Source organism: Equus caballus, chromosome 27 (assembly GCF_041296265.1).
Source record: "Equus caballus isolate H_3958 breed thoroughbred chromosome 27, TB-T2T, whole genome shotgun sequence".
NCBI lineage: Eukaryota > Metazoa > Chordata > Mammalia > Perissodactyla > Equidae > Equus > Equus caballus.
Window position 1 is genome coordinate 49,489,647 of NC_091710.1, and position 20,649 is coordinate 49,510,295.

At 36.2% G+C, this 20,649-nt stretch overlaps 1 long non-coding RNA gene across 4 annotated transcripts in view; it reads right to left on the minus strand.

Moving 5' to 3' along the window:
- LOC111770930 (uncharacterized) overlaps positions 1 to 20,649 on the minus strand; it is a 109,565-nt gene that overhangs the window by 45,247 nt on the left and 43,669 nt on the right. Inside the window, exons 4-5 of one of the 4 annotated variants that reach the window (XR_011433181.1) lie at positions 4,727 to 4,927; positions 2,077 to 3,144 (exon numbers count right to left, since the gene is read on the minus strand). The exons of 1 other annotated variant lie outside the window; for it this stretch is intronic. This is a non-coding gene — a long non-coding RNA (uncharacterized lncRNA). Of the gene's footprint in view, positions 1 to 2,076; positions 3,145 to 3,363; positions 4,928 to 20,649 lie in introns of those variants that run through there. 2 more of the 4 variants (XR_002804415.2, XR_011433180.1) reach the window with 2 other exon arrangements.

Consider the following 20,649-nt stretch of genomic DNA (forward strand, 5'->3'; position numbering starts at 1 on the left):
CCTGATCCTTTATTTCTTACATGTTCATGTTTTGAGCTTAGGAAGAAAGGAGGTTAGGAAACAAGAGATAACATACAATTTATCAAAAATACCAACTACAGTCACTTTCAAAGTGAGAAATTTCTAACCCAGCTGGAGTCAGAATAAAATGATATAACATCCTTTAAGCCAGAAGGTCTGAAGCCTTGGGGACTATGCTTGAATGTATTCAGCTGCATTCTATCATCTCCTGCTTGAGGCTCAGCCCTACAGATTCCTCCATTATAGTTTTCATTAAAATCTATCACTAAGACCTTGAAAAGGAGCACCCTTGCTATGCTTTTAAATGAATACATTAAATATGTTCAATGACCCAAGGAAAGTGTTCAAGAATGTCTAGAATAAAATGAAATTAATCTTTCACTTATATAGCACTAAAAACTGGTCGAAGTATTTGTACTTTTCAGTAGATGTTGATTCACTGGGCATGAGTTTATAATACTAAACAAGCCAAAAAGCACGTATTGACTGGTATATGCTCAGCGCTGTTGGGCCTGGTCAACTATACAAGAGAAACTCACAATATAGTGCCTCCCTTTGGAGAAAGATATGAGAGACTCACATGACACCACTAGAGAATGACCCCAGGACACATATTTCTAAGTGCTAAATGACCCAAGGCTCTATATATTTAAAGTGCTTCTCTGAAAGTTCAGAGAAGGGAGAGGTCATTCTGAGCGTAAGGATAGAATCTGACAATTTTCGGGCTTAGAGATAATCTAATTTGACTTCCTGATTTTACAGATAAGTAAACGAGGCCTGGAGAACTAAATGGAAATAGAGAAAAGAAAGGAAATAATTCTTTTTACAAGCATATTCTTTGTATGTGTTATTTCACTGAATCCTGGCACCAAATCTGTGAATTTTGTGTTATGCTACCCATTTTCACAGGTCATCCATTAGGTTGAGAGATTAATTTTTTGGTGTGTAAGCTTTCGAAATTCAGGAATTCACACTCAGGTTCTCTGATTCTAAATCCTATTTTCCAAAGCATGAAAACATGTTATGACACATATTACGTGCAAGGTACATTCATACATTTATCTCAACTAATTTTAAAATAAGAGAATGCCTGAGCCCCATAATTTAAATTCTCCCACTACCTGCTTCTGTGTTGCCTTCTGGGTGGAATTACACAAACTGGAAAGAGTTAAAATACATTAATTAGGTACGAATAATTGTAATAGTGCACACTTTTCACTATTGGCCATCTTCTAGTTGGTTTGCACATATTCATTTAATTAGTAATCATAGCAATTCGGGGGAAGTCTATCACATGAACCCACATAGGGAATCACTGTATACTGCTACCACTCACTGAGTAAGGAGGGATTAAGAGCTTTAGCGAAAGAGACAGTCCAGGGATTTGATCGCTCCAGTAAACAATGACTAAGAAGCGTTCCCCTATTGGCAAAGGAACTAAGATGCTGGAAAGAAGGGACAGCAAATGTAAAGTAGGGATAAGTAGGTGCCCACCTTTCATTAGAACACCCCCTAGAATAATCAACACTATGCCCCTAATTTGCTTCTCACTTTTAGCCCTGATGAGGAAACTAGTGTCTGGAGGGAGGAGCCATTTATAGTTCTATGGTTCAAACAAGTTCAACTATAGCTGATATAGTTCAGATAAATTGGTTTTCAAGAATTTTCTGAATCAAACTATTTCCTAGAATAAGTGGTAAAGTTATGCTGACACAGATGTATCAGTCTTCAGTCCTGACAGTTAAGCTCTATGAATACTGGTAATCTCAGTTCTCATAAGCAAGTCAGCCTGATATAAGAAGCAAATTAGGGACATAGTTTTCTGGCCTGGGGTAAAGCAGCACATGTGTGCTCACATACATACTAACAATGGAAAGAAACATCATCTGGTGGGTGCCCTGACTATTTTTGGGCCCTCCATTCAATGTGCCTAATCTGAATGTGTCTTGCCTATGCAGGAGTCGGCCATGTGTCAAGCGTGGGTGGTCAGGTGGTTACAGTTCTTCTGATTATGAATGTCGACTGCTCACTCTCTGAAAAGACCACCAGAACAACCCATGTTAAGCAAAGCTATGTTTATTAACCTACTGCGGTAAGGAAGAGCATGACCTAGACGGTCTAGTTTGTGTCTCAAAAGAGGAGGACAGAGATGGGTAATTACAGGACTTGGAGATTGAAGATGAGGTAGCTTAAGGAGGGACTTCCAATGCAAAGATCTGATTGAGATATGGCAAATTCATCATATAATAGTCTAGAACTGGCAGACATAATGTGGTGAGGGTCTTGAAGTGAGTTTTGATAAGTAAATAGAACAATGATAAGGAATGAAAATCTTTTTTGTCCCTACATTGAAGTCTCCATTAAAAAAAAAAAGGTACATTGTTGGTCAATGGTTTTGAAATGAATAGATTCTGGACATTGAAGACAAGGGCTAACCTAGCCTTGTTCTGATGGATCAAGTGCTAAGAGAGTGTCAGCCCTCAGAGACAATTCCATGTTTCATTTTATTTTCCATTGTTCTTTCATATTATACTTGTAGAAAGTGAGCTACTAACTTTCTGAGGATCACACATCTTCAAGTCCAGAGTAGATTTCTTGGTAATATTTCCATAAAGATGTTCTATTTCCCTTCCTTTTTACAAGAATAGGGACGAATGTAGACTTATTTCTGATCTAATTCTGAAAGTCGAAGATTGGGTTGATGGTAGTGACACAATTTCTTGATGGCAATACCACACACTGAAGGAATGTGAAGAAAATGCTTTTTAAGTATTTTCAGCAACAAACAATGTTATTGCCCTCACTTACATTATTTTGCTATTTATTTGACTACTTGAAAGTTCTCAATAATTAATCTCTACATAAAATCAACAGCTTTCATAATCATTAGTGATTATGGATTTTACTCTTACAACAATACTTATGTATACTTCACTTGACTGATGAAATTGCAATATATAAAGCACATTCTAAGCTACATTTAGAATGCATACCTAAATCTGAAAGTATGTAGTCAGATATCAATGATAAATCTGCATGACATGCCTTGTTCTTGTTCCTGAGATTCCATTTGATGGCGACCTGAAGGATCTCACAATCATTGATCATGCAGAATAAGTTCAGCTAAGGAAGAAACAAGACACGGAAATAGGCATTCAGCTTATCAGTTACAAATGCCAAGCCAAAGCCAAATAGGTTTTCACTGATTAGCAAGGTTAAGCCAAATTTGGGTATAGACCATGTTATTGTACTCATATTTTGTTTTTACTTTGAAAATTTCAAGAATCTATTCAGAAGACAGAAAAATAGAAGACTCAGGGATTGAAACTAAAAAGTATACTATTTTTTTATAAACGGTTTTATAAAGTTAAAATTGAAATACAATAAATGGCACCTACTTAAGTGTATAATACATTTTGACATAAGTATATGCCATGAAACCATCATCAAAATCAAGAAAAAGAACCTATCTGTCACTCCGAAAAGCTTCCCACACCTCTTATTAATTTCTACCTCCTGTCCCTCTCCACCCTATCATCACTCCTCTCTGGTCCCCAGACACCCACTAATCCACTTTTTGTCACTATGCTTTACTTTGCATTTCCTAGGATTTTATATTAATTGAATCATAAAATACGTATTTTTTGTGGCCTAGGTTCTTTCACTCAGTATAATTATTTTGAGATTAATTTGTTATAGTGCCTATCAGTAGTTCATTTTTTTTCATTGCTAAGAAGTAATCTGTTGTGTGGAGATATAGCTGTGGGTTTAATCATTCGCATGCTGATGGACATTTGGGCTGTATCCAGTTTTTGGTTATTACAACGAAGCTGCTATGAACATTTATGTACAAGTCTTTATAGGAACACGTGCTTTCCTTTCTCTTGAGTAAATACTTAGGAATGGAATTGTTGTATCATATGATAGCTGTATGTACCACTGTCAAACTGTTTTACAAATGTCTTGTACCAATTCACATTCCCACCAGCAGTATTTAAAAGTACCAATTCTTGTTTGAAAAATGCCATTTCTTGCAGCTATATGACTGAGGACATGTTTTCTTTCTGGCTTTCAGCCAGGAACTTCTCAGCTCCCAGAGAATGCCACTAGGTCTTTGTCACATGGCCCCCTCCACAGATCCTCTCACAACACAGCAGGCTACCTCCTCCAGTCCAGCAGGAGAATTCTTCATGTCTTCTAACTCTTCCATATGCCCTCAGATCAGAGTCTTATATCAAACTGGACACTTAGATAGGAATCTACTACTTAGCAAATCCAAACTTGAATTCTATTTCCCATCCCTGTCAAAACTTGCTTCTCTCATAGTGTTCCTCATTTCAAAAAATGAACCGCCATTCACCCCAATCCTTCTGCCAAAACATTAGAACCATCCTTTATTCCTTTTCTCACATTCAAAATCCAAGTTCAAACAAATTCTGTTGGCTTAGCTTTCAAAACATATCTTAAATCCAACCACTTCTCACCGCATCTACTACTATTGCTCTCAGATCCTTCATCTTCCACAACTTCTGGGGACACCAGTCACTTGGAATAAAATGAGAATTTTGCCCTAGAGTTGTCCGATGCAATGGCCTTGACAATTCACGCCGCCTCGTCTCCAGAGCATTGATAGTGCAATAGCCTCCTTGTAGTGTTTGCTTCTTGAGGAAGGCAAATGGTAGAGTAAGAAGAATTGGCGACTCACACATTGTGCATCCTTTCCATCACTGAGGTTACTTGTCCATTGTGATCAGTTTCCCACACTGCATCCCTTGATTAACTCCTCCTGAGAGCTGCTATTCAATGAAGGGTTTCATGGCCAAATACATCTGAACACGATCCCCCAGCGTATCCCTCCTCATGAAGATTCACAAAGCAGTTCAGCATTTATAGTCTTTGAAAAGTCCTGCAGGAAGGAAACATGTTTAAGTAATTTTTTCCTGATTTTATTCATGATAGAATACTTTTCCTCATCTTATTGGGTAAGAAGGAATGTTTACACCTTCCTCTTTACCTGTTAGCATAAGAACCACCATAGTTTCCCTATCTACGAGGGGAACTCATTGAAGTGAACACATTTACCCTGCTTTTCATTATCTCATTTGCTCCTCCTCCTGGATGTTAGTCTCGGATACATCAAATCAGACTTATATTAGTAGTATGATTATTTTACTTGAAAATTTAGGAAATAGGCTCCATGCTGGCTTTTTTTACTTCCTGGCTGATGAATCAGTAAGAAAAACAGTGGACTCTTTTGTGCTTCCTGTTTCCATCTGTTAATCCTACTTGAGCCACATTTTCCAAAGTGGTGGTTGTGGAGAGAGGGAGACAGTCTCCTCTCTGTCTCTCAGTCTTGGCTTCTTCATTGGCCCCATGACAGGTAAATCAGTTAGGCTCCACATGTGGGCTCACATGCCTTGAAGAATGAGAAGGGAGGAGGAATCCCTAAGTAGACTTCAAGTTGAAATCGTATCTTCCAAAATATTTTGCCTAAAACCCTGAACTTTGAGATTGTTTCGTCCTGCTAGTTGTTAATCTCTAAATTTCATTATTTGTATATTTTTATCACTCCTATGAAATGTGTTCCCTAAGAGTTAAACCCTGATGAGAGGTGAGTCTTAGGGCTCCTGACTTCCAAAATAGCCCATGGGCTAAGCTTTGGAAACCCTTGTTATTAGTGAACTCTAACATCAGATATTACACCACAGCTTAAATTTAATTCATTGTTTGTTACTTTTCTCTGAGATGTTAACATTTAAACTCTATCTCTATTCAAAGAACAAAATGATCTGTTCCTGATTAAAAGAGTCTCAATCAGTTTGGTATAATGGAAAATAGGATGGAGGCCAGAAAAGGAACATGGCATTTAGGCAACATTGCCAAAAACACAGGTATGCAGCATTTATGCTAACTCTGATTCCAAATATTTCTCAGGTCTTAGGAACTAGTGATATTTTTGTAATATCTTAGGGGAGGAGAGAGAACATGATAAAATTTGCATGCCCCAAAAGATTATCATTTGCAAAAAAGAACTTCCTTTATCTAAATAATATGTAAACAAGATAAATTCCTATACAAATATATTTAGAAAGTTGCAGAATTTATTAGATCACTAAAATGAGACTTTTACCTATAAGTGTGGAAAATTATAGTCAGTTAAATTTTTGTTTGAAAATTTTCAACTATGCCTTAAAACATGAGATATATCCAGAGATATATCTCCAGCATATGCCTCACATTTTTTTCTTTCTCAAGATCTCCAGACCTCTCACCACTTAAAATTTTCTTTTCTTTTCTGTTCCAGGGAAAGAAAGCTAGTTATTTACAATACACCACAAGTGACCCAAGCTGTGTAAATTGTTTGCTGTTTAGAAAGTACAACACCTGTACTTTCTATAATGATTAATTTAAATCATCCTCTTTCCTTCTGTTATGTTAGTTGTGGTATCTTTGTAGTGATTTTTGGTTGACTCGAGCAATCTAGTTCTCAGTTAATTTTCTCAACTTTTTAACAAAATCATCTTACCCCTTACTTTCAGATATCCTGGGACTCTGTAAGAGAGAAGTAGTTTCCAGCCAGCCCTATCTTTCCTATTCATTCACTGTGCAACTTCTAGTAAACCACTTTAAATCTAGGTATCTCAATTGACTCATCAATAAAATCGTGATACTGTTCTCCCATAACAGCTTATGGGATATTTAGCTGACACAAGTTGAGGGAAGGGATGCGTGAAATGTCGAAAATAGTTGTTTCTTTTTCTTTCTTCCCTTCCCTCCTCCCTCAAATGCTACATTAAAGCAAAGTATACTTTGCTCCTGTCTCTCTGCCACTCATACTGTCTTTATCTGAGTTAAAGCCTTCTCTTTTGATGCAATGCTACCAAAAAACAACAATAAAGGAAAAAACTTTTTTGTCTAATAGTTTTATTTTCTTTCACATCAACAATCCAGTTACTAAGAGGTCAAAGAACACTAGTTCCCGTGCTATTAAGAGAAAAGTAGAGCAGCTTGATACTGAATTTCAGATGTAAGAGTTCTGGTGATTTTATCACTGAGAATTGTGTATTGTCTATATTTTAATGACAGAGCTCTTAAGTCAGCAAAGGAACGTTAAAACAGGAGTTGCACTAAAATATTTTAGATATTCTTTTGTACTGTAGTGTACATCAGATGTAAGATGTAAGATGACTTCTCACATCACATCAGATGTAAGATGACTTCTCAAGCATTATTTGAACTGGTGAATCAGGCTTCCCTGAGAAGCTCGTTCCCATTCAAATCAAACCCAGAACAATGGCGCCCCATCTTATATGTAATGCCTGGTGGAACCTTTAAAGCTTCTGTTGTTTATGGAGTCTCCACTCTAAGTCATTTGTCTGAGGAAGTTATCTATTGCCAGGAGGCCAAAGGTCCTGATGGCACTTGACTCAGAAAAAGAAATGTTTTCGCTTCTTTTTTTTAGGACATAAAAGTGTGGTCTCTTCAATGAATTTTAATGCTTTAATCAAATTACATTATTTAATCAAAAAATGATTTTAGCTTTACTACTATGATTTATTTTACAATGCTTTCAATGTTTTTTATTTCCCTTAAAAAAGAACATTTTGGTTATTTTTTCTGTTAAACTAAAAGAGTTAATAAGGATTTAATACTAAAGATTTGGCATCAAATATAATATTTTTGGTTTAAGATTTGGAATCCCTTCAACAAAGGAAAATTTTACTTATCCGATTAATTTTGGCTAGTGTACATATTCCTATGATGAATAGGTGACTGGGAAAGTTTTAATTTAATTAGGACTAAATTTGCAAAAAATTAATGCCAGAATTTATAAGGAGAAAGAGTAAGCCGGAAATGATAGAGCAATTTCATGAACCTCTTGGTTGTCACCTATCTTAAGATAAATAAATTGCTTATTAGCATTGTCAATGCAAAATAACCAATAACCATTCTATGAGATAAAAGAGAGAAGATGAGTTTTACTTGAGCCAGGGTCAGGATTACAACCCTGGAAGGCAGTTTCCACAAAGGAAGAAAGTATTCCCCCTGAGAAGCATGGTTTTCAGAACAGTCATACCTTCTTAGAACAAAGAACATACATTAAACACACCCAGGATACATATTCATCAAAGTTTCAAAGAGGTATTCAGTTGCAAATTAGCAGGTCAACATGACTCTGACATTCAGGAAAGGGAACTTATCTTCAGGAGTACTAATATGGGTGTTACCGACATGGTGTTAAGGATAAGGCATCACCAATACTGGTGTTGTAGGAGGGGAAGTGTGCATTCTTATCTGAAAAGAGTGCATTCTTTACTCTAATGGTTAAAGTAGATGTACAATGTATGTTCAATAGGCCATAAGTGAAACATCATTAGTTCAAGCTGAATCCATTTGAACCCGGATAGCTACCCCATACACCCCAATATGTGAAAACCTCTTGTCAGTATTATCTTAGCCGTACTAAGAATAATGCTCACCATTAAGAGGATATTTCTACTTCCTAGAGTGGCACAGTGAAGAGAAAGAGAGAGATCTTTTTAACATTTAAATATAGTCTTCAATGAAAATCTCATGTGCCAAATGTAATATTCCATCTTCTCTATGGGGAGAGATTAACAAGCCTAGATGCCCCATTTCTTGACAGTATAAATTTTTCTGTATTGACTTTCTGGTGCACTTCTTGAAGTGTTATTGGTCAGCAGTATTGGCTACTACTGACACGATTGCTGTACACCATAGTGTATCTGGAAATAAAGAATTCTCAAAAATATTTTTCATTTCCTCCCCAAGTTTTTCTTTATACATTTTAAGCTTATTACTCATACGTATGGAAAGAGCACTAACTCCACTGATGAAGCAAACACTGCAGTCTGCTATTACTGCTCCATTATGTGGCTTCAGACAATTGATTCAGATTTAGCGAACAGCATTTAGAGTGTCATAAAAATAAGCCTCATAAGAATAGCCGAGATACATGTGGAAAATTGTAACTCTTGAGAGCAGAATGATAAATTGGTCTTCATCACTTTGAGGTGAAGAATGAGAATAACGTGTCTTTAAGGTTATTCACTCTAGTACTTTGTTAAGTAGTTCTCTCATCAGCTTTGGTTTAGATGTTGTCCAAATATGTGCCCTGTAGCCTATTTGTCAAATAGACAGTTAAAATATTTAGGTTTTCCTTTTAAATAATTCCTCCACTGCCTAACTTTTTACTGGGCTTTTTTTTTTTTTTTTTTTTGAAGGTATTCAAGCATTTCACGGTCCCAGTGGTCTTCCAGGACTTGTCCGTCACAATATCCTACACAACCTCTGACTGTCCAGGGAGGTCAGGTAATTAGAAATCGTCTCTGGCATAGCCTTTAAAAATATTGTGTACTATTGTGGTGGAACCATTCCAAATTAATGATTGCAATTTACTTATTACATCTTATAGATCTGAACTGAAATTGCTTTTAATGTTGTCATCATACTCTTATTGGGGCAATGAGGGAAATGAATCGTCTAACGTGAAAACAATTTTGCAGGGGACATTTCTCTGTGAAGGAACAGGGGAAAAAGTATTTGTAGCATACCTACTCTGTGCCAGGCACTATGAATTAATATTCACTGCTTTCCGACTCTGCAAACCAATACTCATAGTTGTTATTACAGGTCCATAATCCCTTACACGAAATCCCTCAGGTTAAACATGTCTCAGAATTCAGAAATCTTCAAGTTTTAGGGTCTGAGGTATCTCCCTGAAATTAACAACATTAATACTTCCTGAGTGAAATATATGAATACCTACACAGAGTGGAATAAGTAAAAGTGATAAATAACCTCATGTCGGTTCCCTTCAGGGTTGCTGACAATGGGTCAGGTGAGGGCAGGTTTTGCTGCCAAATGAAAAAAAAAATTGTTTACAGTGGTTTTTGGTTTTCAGAATTGTAAATAAAGGATAGTATATTAACCCAATTTTAGGAGGCGGAATTTGGCATCTAGAGTGGTTAATATAAGTCAGGGATAGAGAATTTGTACCCAGACATGTCTTGATCCAGGGACCTTTTTCAGTATTACTCCTGTTGAACCTACATTAAGGATTTATGCATATGTATTTCTTTAAGAATAACTGGAGAATTGGGTTCTCAAAGGGACACTGAGAACAGAAGCTTTCAAAGATTATCCATCGCTGAATCAGCGCTTTCAATACTTTCGAACAGTTCTCCATTGGGATCACTGATCACAAAATCATGGGGAAGGTTATTTTTCCACGTTTTAGAAGTTAATTTATATTCAATAAAAGGAAAGCTTATATGTTTTCTTTAACTTATCTAATTTCAAATTAACTCAAGTGGCCACTAAGAGGTTGCTTGGACAGTGAAAGTTTGATGCTAGATTAGATTTGAGGACCCATGAAGCTCTTATTTTCATGGCCACCATGTGGGCTGTTAATGTGGTTTATGTTCATGTATATCTCCATCCTATGAAGGCCTCACCCTTTCATACTTCAGTACAAGACGATGTAGGTATTAACAGGTATTAACTGGATACCGTTGGCTTGATGACAGTGCAGTTTTGCCTGGGCAAGAAAAGCTGGCAAATGTACTGCAAATACTCTGGGATGCTTCTTAGCCAGAACTCTGATGAGGGCTTTTAGAAAAACATGATGTTATCCTGAATACCAGATGCTGCGTGCTAAAACTTTTGGACCAAGTAATCCTCTATTGGAAGGACAAATATAGTCCCCATGTGTTGCAATCAGCCAGAATTTCTACACTTACCATTCTACCCTTAGGTGAACTTCCTATGATTATATCACAAACAAAGAAACAGAGTAATTCGAGTGGAATGCTTTACAATGGAAATAAGTGACATTATGATTACTGTATTCAATGCAAGCTTAGGTGCAATTCACGACATAAGTTCTAAGAAATGGGTGCTATAAAACAATCACTAAAATTTTTACTACTTTGCTGCCATCCTCAGTTAATGAGAAGCCATATTATAAGATAATCCTTCACAACGAAATTTTACAATTAAAGATTTGGCAAGCAAATTTTTATTGCGTCCACAAATTTGATTTAACCATTATCATTCTAATAATTGTAAGAACAATTTTTAGTCAACCATACCTAGCTCTTCACTAACAAATTCTGGCCACTCAAAGAATAAAGCTTTTAGGAATGTGATCAAATATTCAGAAAGGTAGAGTCATTATGCATTTTCCTTTTTTTTGATACAAAGTTACAATTGGAAACTATGCAAAGGTAGCCTAAAACTGAATTTATCTGAGAGAATTATTAAATAAAAAAAAAAGGTAAAGCAGTCAATAATTTAGATTCTCCTTTTGATCTCCTTTAGAGACTTCTGTGATATACTTATCATGTTGGCCAAAAATTACAACACCCTGGTACATTTAGCATGAAAAATCTCAGAATGCTTTTGAAATGAAAATAAACAATCCTCTACTTAATGATTCAAGCTTCTAAAATGATATTATTCCTGGGATTCAGTAGATATTTTTAAATGTGCTGCAAATGTACTTTAGTTACATATCATTGGAAGCATTCTCTCACAGACAATGTGACGGTATCCATACTACTCTCAGCAAAATTTCCCTTTAACTCCTCTTCTAACAACCAGAACAACTCTTCTCTCTAGTGTTTTTAAACAATGCCTCATATTCTCCAAAAAGTTGTTCAGTATATCTACCATAATATATTCATGGCCATTTATGGATACTTATATAAATATCTATAGTCTATTTAAGAATTTTTCTAAGTAATAATAATTCTATTTATACAAGCAAAAAATTGGTATTTACAGATAAGTTATTTCATTGGTTTTAAATATGTGTGTCCTTCACACTGCTATTTATAGCTGACAATAGAAAACACAATTATACTGTCCATTAGAAAATGAAATATACCCAGAAAAGACATCAAAATACACAAAAAGGAATTAGAAAATCACAACTTGTCTTTTTTTTTTTCTCCTGGCTAAAGATAAAGAGAACTGAATCAAGTATAAACAGATCAACCATAGCAGCAGCTCATTTCCTTTCAATTTAATCACGACATATAACAATTGGCTAGCTGAGGAAAGGGAGACAAGATACACATACAGTAAAATATTTTCAGAGTAGATTGAGATACAGATTTGTCATTGTCCTTTATTTAATTGTATCCTTAAGTACAAGAACAAATTAGAAGGATAAGAGAATAGATGGGAGACCACATGACATGTAGAAAGAAGGAGGGGTTAGCTCCTTATTAACACCATTCCAGTGGCTTGTGACATGTTTACACATGTTCTTCCAAAGTGCATATTCATAAAATGGCTTTGCCCTCTATTTTTGTTATGATACATTATTTATTGAAATAGTAGTCTCAATACCTCAAATATCAAAGATCTAAGGACTAGATTGTAGAGTAGATAAGCAACGTGCATTAGCAATAGTTTTGGAATAACAAGCAGAATAGTTGTGTATTAGTCAAGGTTCTCCAGAGAAAGAGAATCAATAAGGGTATATATATATATATATATGGAGATGTATTATAGGAATTGGCTCACACAGTTACGGAGGCTGAGCAGTCCCATGATCTGCCATCTGCAACTGGAAACCCACGGAAGCCGGTGGTATAATGCAGTCTGAGTCTGAAAGCCCGAGACCCAGGAGCTCCCATGTGCAGGGCAGTCGAAGATGGTCTTCCCAGCTCAAGAAGAGAGTGTTTGTCTTTCCTCTGCCTTTTTGTTCTATTGGAGTCCTCAATGGATTGGATTATGTCTACCCACACTGGTGAAGGAAGATCTTCTTTACTCAGTCCACTGACTCAAACGCTAATCACTTCTAGAAATACCCTCAAAGACACACCCAGAAATAATGTTTTACCAGCTGTCTGGGCATCCCTTAGCCCAGTCAAGTTGACATACAAAATTAATCATTACATCTTGGGAGAAAAACGTTGGTTGGAAACTTTTCTACTTGAAAGACTTGTTGATCATTGTAAAGAAGATGGTTAGAGGAATTGCAGGATACTATTTTGGTGTTTATGTCTTGGTAAATTAACATGAAGCCGGGATCTAGTCTTTGCATTTGCAGGGTAAGAACTTCATTATTTGAGTTACTTTGGTCAAACAGGAGGTGAATAAACACTAGAAAACTTATTTACACTATTCAAACAATCTCACTCAAAACAAATAGAAGATATAGGGGCCAGAAAATCAATTTATGAATTTTCCAAGGGAAATTTGCAAAGAGGGAATAGCTCTACTTGATCAATTACATAGAATATCTTCTCTTTCATCAATGATTCTCTATAGCCCTAAATTTAATTTATTCAATTTCTCTATCGTTTTCTTTCTTTATCAATGGTTGAAACCCCTTGAATTGAATGAAACATTTTTGTTCATAGGACTCACCAAATCCAAATTACCCTTTCAAGCTTGATTGACTCCATTGCCTGGGGCACATGCTTGTTGAGTAAGATGTCTGATATAATAGTCTATGTTTAATTTTAACAATTTCTACCTTGGGCCTTCTCCTGCAGTTTAATTCAAATAAATTAAATATATGTTTGCAGCAACTCCACTGTGCACCGCAAATGAATATAATCTGGTGTGTCATTCTTAAGTGTGATAGAGTGGAAAGAGCAATGAGCTTTGAATCAGAAGCGTTGCATTTTGAGGCTGTTTCTGTCACTCAGTGTCTGTCAGACTTGAGCAATTTACTCACCTTCTAAGTTTGTTTCTTCAGCGATGCATTGGAGGGTGATATATAATATATCTTACAGATTTATTTTAAAAATCAAGTCATATGAGACAATTGAATACAAATGCTTTTTAAAATATAATTTCTAAGTCACTAAAAGATACTATAATAAAAGACACAGGAAGAGCTTGATCTGAACATCCATCTAAGGGACTTTTGGCCATCTCTCAGTCAGCTTCTTCTGAATGCCCTGAGCCGTTCCTGGATACAGTAATAGGAGATGGAGATCTGGTAATCAGACAATAGGCAGCCAGCTGTGCTCCTCAATGGGAAGTCGCCTCATCAAAACATGAGACTAGGGAATTAGAGGTTCCCTCTTTTTTTTTTTTTTCTGCAGGGAAATATTTGCCCTGAGCTAACATCTGTTGCCAATCTTCCTCTTTTTCTTTTTCCTCCTCAAAGCCCCAGTACATGGTTGTATATCCTAGTTGTAAGTCATTCTAGTTGTTCTATGTGAGCCAGCACCACAGCATGGCAACCGACAGACAGGTGGTGTGGTTCCACGACCAGGAGACAAACCCAGACCACTGAAGCAGTGAGTGCCGAACTTTAACCACTAGGCCATCAGGGCTGGCTCCAGAGGTTCCCTCTTAACAATAAAATAGGGAGAATGAAAAAGTTAAGAAACAATTTCAATTTCCATGATAAATTATGAGCACCGTATTAGTTTGCTAGGGCTGCCATAACAGAATACCACATACTGGGTGTCTTAACCAACAGAAATATTTTCTCATAATTCTGGAGGCAAAAGTCCAAGATCAAGGGGACAGTAGGTTCAGTTTCTTGTGAGGCCTCTCTCTTTGGCTTGCAGATGGCCATCTTCTCACTGTGTCCTCACACGACCTTTTCTTTGTGCATATGCATCCCCGGTGTCTCTTCCTCTTCTTATAAGGACACTCCTCATATTGGATTAGAAAAATATGGTCTTATGACTTCATTTAAACATAATTACTTTTTTTAAAGGCCCTACCTCCAACTATAGTCACATTGGGAATTAGAGCTTCAACATACGAACATGGTGGGGACACAATTCAGTTCATAACAAGGACCTATACAAATGCAGTGGAAATCGGACTAAAGAGAAGTAAAATTTGAGGGACATTTTTGAGATAGAATTAACAAAATTATTTCATCAACTGAATGTAGGAAGTGAGTAGAATGAGGAAGGAGTTAAAAAGCCTTAGCTGTGCATTTGGTATATGCCAGACATTTTGCTAAGTGCTGGAGGTACAAGGATAAATCTAAAAGACACAGCTCCTGCATTCAAAGAACAGATGCTGTCACCAACTAGTTGCCCCAAGGAACTCAAGGGTGGGTTTGGAAGCATTTAACTGTTTTTCCAAATTGTTTTGTTTTCCTCTTGTTATGTTAAGCAGATGCAATCACCAACCATCCTGAACCAGACCAAGCCTCACCACAAGAGCTATGCCCAGGACCTTTGTCTTATTTCTAATGCTAAGATCTCTCCAGGAGGAGCGTAGGCCTTAACCTGCAGTGTATGTGGAAGCATGTTTTCCAACAGAGCCTGTGCAAGTGAATACCCGCCTCTCCCTTTTGAAAATTCATTCCCCATCCAAAATAAATGCCCCTGCTTCCCTTTGTTCAGGGACGCCATGGCTTTGGAAATGATTCCTCATGGTCTCGTATTTGCTGCAAATAGACCTTATTCTGTGAGACAACTACTTCTGGTGGAGAGTCTGATTTAACTTGCCAGGAAGGAACCCACTTCAGGTTGGTAACAATGCTACTTTTGAAGCAGCAAAATACAATCTTATATTCTATAACTACTTGTTACTTACCTTCATACCTAAGCCTCAAACATACAAACTCAAAGATGTATGTTTGAGAGAATGTACGCATTAGGATTTGTCCGACTTGGTTTTGAATCATGAATTTGTAATTCACTAGCTTTGTAATCCTGGAGCAGCTAATATTTCTGAACCTCAGTTCCTTCATCTGCAATATAGGACCTATAATATCCATTGCCAGGTCTGTAAAAGACATTCAATAAATATTGTCAGTAAAAAATCTAGGTAGCTTCCAATAAGTAAAAATCATCTTTGTTTGTTTTTTTCCTGGTGGGAGAGGGAAGATAGAGAGACAAAGAATGAGGGTGTGATTGACTAGACTTTGTCAATCAAAAAGGTGAATGCGCAATCAAAAGAAGCTTTGCTTTCTTCATAGTTATGATTACGATAAGTTCTTTCCTTCTCCTCAGATTTATCTGTGGCCCAGAGATCCCAATCATGATTTAGTGCAGTGGTTCCCAACATTTTTGGTATGAAGATTCCTTTTTAACATCAAAAAAGAATCTAGACGCTATGGCAGTAATTTTATCTTTAGTAATCATTGCTTAGGAAATACATAATGGTACAAATTTACTTTAGTGTCACAAAATTTGAAAATAAATTTGTATTTTACCCACCACATTGAAAAATACTCATAAAGATATGAATGTGATATGTATTCAGTTTACAGACATATATGTATGGATATAAACCTGTTTGAAATAAGTCTATAGAACTCCGAAGGTCCAAGGCCCATAAATTTGGATCCACTGGCCATTTATGGATCAGAAATGTAGAAATCAGCAGATTTCTGTTACTAACCTAGAACTCTTGATGAAGTAATTTATTTAACCTCTTAGAGCCGCCACTGAAATATCGTTGATATTACCTGCTGTACCTTTATCAAGCAACTGTGAAGTGCAAATGAGATCAAGCATACAAAAGCTCACAAGGAAAGGTCTGGTTCTCTTTTGATAACATATTGGGGGCAATAGAAGCCATGGAAAGAGAAAGTGCTATGAAAATGTGAAATTATAATAGTAGTAGTGGTGGCACCAGTGGTAGCATCCTTCCAGGGTGATGACAAAGTTATTTTTCTATACTCCAGTTCTTTGCAGGACCTACAACCTGCATACCATATGCGATGTCTTCAAAACTCATGTTCTTCAGCAATCAAATGGAAAACATTTTTAAATTCCTGACAATTTTCCATCATACTTCATTACATTTTTTCCTAGAGGAAATCACATAATAATATTGGTTAAATTAAATTCAATATAGACTTTCTTATCCTCCTATAGAAAAATAAAACCCATAAATGTTTCCCAGAAGTAGATTATCTGATTAAGGAGGGGACACTACCAATATTGCTCTTTTGGTAACATCAGAAAAACAATCAAACATTCAGGGATGGCAAATGATGGATGACAGAAACAAATTTAGAGTACTACTTAGAACGAATTAGTGAATACATTTGAAATGGGAGTTCTACTTGCACATAACTTAATGGTCAATAAGTAGTTCATGTCCTTTCAAGGAGTTGAAGAATATAGAGAAGAGAGATTCAAAGATTTAGAGTTTGATGAGAAGTCATCAAAACATCATTTGTTTACTATTATATAGTCAACCCTAAGAGAATGATTTATATTTTGGATAGAACTATTCTTCAATGATAAAATCAATTCTCTGTAAGGCACAGCCTTGCAAAACTTTCCAATAATGAAGACTATTATTCAAAAGTTGGTGGCTTTTCAAATTAAAGGATCCAAAGCAACTACAGAAGCTATTGGAAACTGTCTAGAGGAAGCCGTAAGATTAAAAGGCTATAAACTATTAGATACCTTATAACAGAAGAGAAAGAGGAAGAGACAGCCTGGCTGATCCCAAGGAGAGATAAGACCAGAGAAGGCTTCCCAGCAGGAGAGCAAAATTGGGTTGGGGAGTGGGGGGAGGCAATAACAAGGCTGCAGGGTAAGGGGAAAGGGAAGAAGACTGGATACACACCAAAATCGCAATATCTTTACTTGCTCCGTCCAAAGTTCAAGTTGACACATCCAAGTGAATTTTATATCTGATTTGCCTTCTTTTCACCTTGATATTATGTTTTGCTTACAACGTGTTACCAAATGTTATCTTTTCAATCAATCTAGAGAGCTTTATTTTCTAAAGATTTGCTCCGTATTTTCCTCCGAGACACATTTCCAGACAGCCTGTTTCTCATTAGCTGGAATAAACAGGAGTGTGTTTACAGCACAGCACCCGACTTAAAAGAATTCCCCTCTCCTAGGAAGCTGCTCAGGGAATTAGCAGTGTTAGAACTTCAAGGCGTGAATTGCAGTGCTCAGCTCCGACATCAGAGAGAAAAGTGGTTCATTAATTTAGTCTTTAAAAAGCAAATTGCATAACTCTTTGTTAGGCAAAGATAGAGTTTTGTTTTGAACACACTTTTAAGCAGTTCTAACATATGCAAATCCATTTATGTCAAACAGATGTAATATGTAGTGATTAGAAAATATTTAACTTCTGTTCAGCAAATATTGACTGCCCACTGAGGACAATAGAGAGCATATGAAGAAGTGTAAGACATTCTTAAGTAAATTACACTCTAGTGACTAATACAATGTATTGTAATAAATAAAACTCTTAGAAATCACTCTTTAATACTATAGGAGTGCTTAGAAAAAAAGTGTCAGTTAAGTCGATTACAAATAATAGGGACTTATCAGTGGAAGTCGATAACATGATCAAAGGCAGTAACTGAGAATATTTATAAATATGTTGATGAAAGAGAATATTTGTACATATCTTTAACACTGTAAAATACATCTCAAATGCCTTAGCTAGCAAAATCGCTAATCAAAGCAAGGGAAAATTCACTCACATGTGTGCAATCACACTGTATCATCTGACTCACCTTCCCATCAGGGAGGTAATTTCACTGTCAGGGTGGCCCGAGTCTACCAAACCATAAGAGCAGTGAGAGTGAGAAATTCAGATAAAAGACTATGTAGATAATTTACACGCAAGGAATTGGGAGTATGCTAACTGATAAAGAGCCAATAGAATATTATTTAGAATAGCATATATAGATCTTGCTCTCTCAGGGTTTACACAGAACTGTTTACTGTAATATTCCTATAACGGCAGTAGTTAAGTCTATGTTAGAAATAGCGTGCAATGTAGTTCCTTTAAATAAAAAATATATAGAATAAAGAAGAGGAAGATGGGCAAGGCCAGCCTTCCTCAGCAAAAAGAGGAGGGTTGGCAGCAGTTAGCTCAGGGCTAATCTTCCTCAAAAAAATAAAATAAATAAATAAATAAATGAATAATATATAGAGAGAATTTTTAAAAGAATCTATTTTTATTACAGACTATGTTTAATATTAAGCAAAAGTCTAGCCCCTAGATGTTTCAGCAATATTCCAGGACCCCTCTGCTTCAGTATTAAAAAGATGATATTGAACTAGTTCCAAAAGAGTATAATCTAAAAATATTTATTTCTCAAACAGCTCATCAATTACTTAAGACTACATGCTATCCCTACGTATTCATATGACATGTAACTTTTTGTCATTCTTATTACTACAGTATAAAGTAAATTTTAAATCAAATGGCTATTTCTGTCTTCATAAAATGATTTTTTAAAAGGAATTTACCTTTACATTATTTTTTTCTTGGTAACAAAAAGTAAATCCAAGTTCAACATTTTATAAAATATAACCTGTTTCTTAATGTCTCATTAAATTTCTTTGTGGGATCCAAAACACACATGCTTTCTGAGAGGCCTGCAGTTGAGGTAAAGAGACTGCTGTAGCTGTTTGGTGTAAAGAGAAAAGCTTACACATATGGTGACTGGAATATTTTACACTCATTTATATAATCATTACTTTTTCTAACTATTGAGAAAAATATATTAGGTGTCTACATTATTAATAGAATCCTAATTCAAATAGTGACAAGTGTGTCCCAAGACAGAAAAAAAATTCTGCATAATATTTTAGCATAGGAGAGGGTGTAAAGAGAATAGAGAAATAAAAGTGAGAAAGGAAAGGCGCACAGTAATCCGTTCCATTAGAACAGAGCTAAAACAGAGCCAGCTCAGTGAACGTGAGATAGGATCATCTGGAAGTGATCCAGGATAAATTGCTCAGCGGACTGCGCTGAATACTGCTGGACACTATCTATTGGCCAAAGCTCAAGTGAGCATCGATTTGAAATGCAGCTTTTGAGTACAGCCGCTAGAGGATGACAAGGTCCCATCGACCCTGCAAAGTGGAAGGTGTTTTGGAGAAGGCACAGACACCCTCATTTGGTGAACGTTTGTCAGGTGGAGTGCTTTGATCAGAAGATGGGGAAAAAACTCTTTCACTAAAAGAGAGAAACCTCGAGGAAGTTATGGTACGTACACAGCTAGTCTGGCAACTCTCACAAAGGGCAGCTTAAATGGATCCAAATTTAGTAGTTCATTATATTCCTAGCACTCAACCAACAATAAGGTCATTATTTTACAGTAATTTATTCAGAGTTATTCAAATTTACTTCATGAGATACTTCAAACTGATTCAAAGCAAAACACGGAACTTTCACTTCCTTGAATTTTAGCAAATGATGTTTGGAAAAACAGTTTGTTTCTCAGAAGCTGTTAGTAGGAAAATATAAAATATTGAGAGGAAGAGGCTGTGGGGACCTTGGAACCAGGAAGATGGAATGCCTGAAGCAAAGGTCTTTCTTCTAAACAGAATAGTTTTTAAAAATTGAGATAAAACTCACATCACTTAAATTCACCATTTTAGTCATTTTAAAGTGTACCATGTCAGTGGTTTAGAGTATATTCAAAATGTTGTGCAACCATCACTACCATCTAATTCCAGATAATTTTCCATCAACCCAAAAAGAAACCACACACCCATTAAGCAGTCATTCCCCATTCTCTCCTCCCCTTGGTCCCTGGCAACTACTTTCTGTCTCTTTGGACTTACCTATCTCTGGGTTTGCCTATTCTGGATGTCTCATACAAACAAAATCTAACAATTTGTGGCCTTTTGTGTTTGGCTTCTTTCACTTACCACAAGCAAAAGTTTTCGAGGT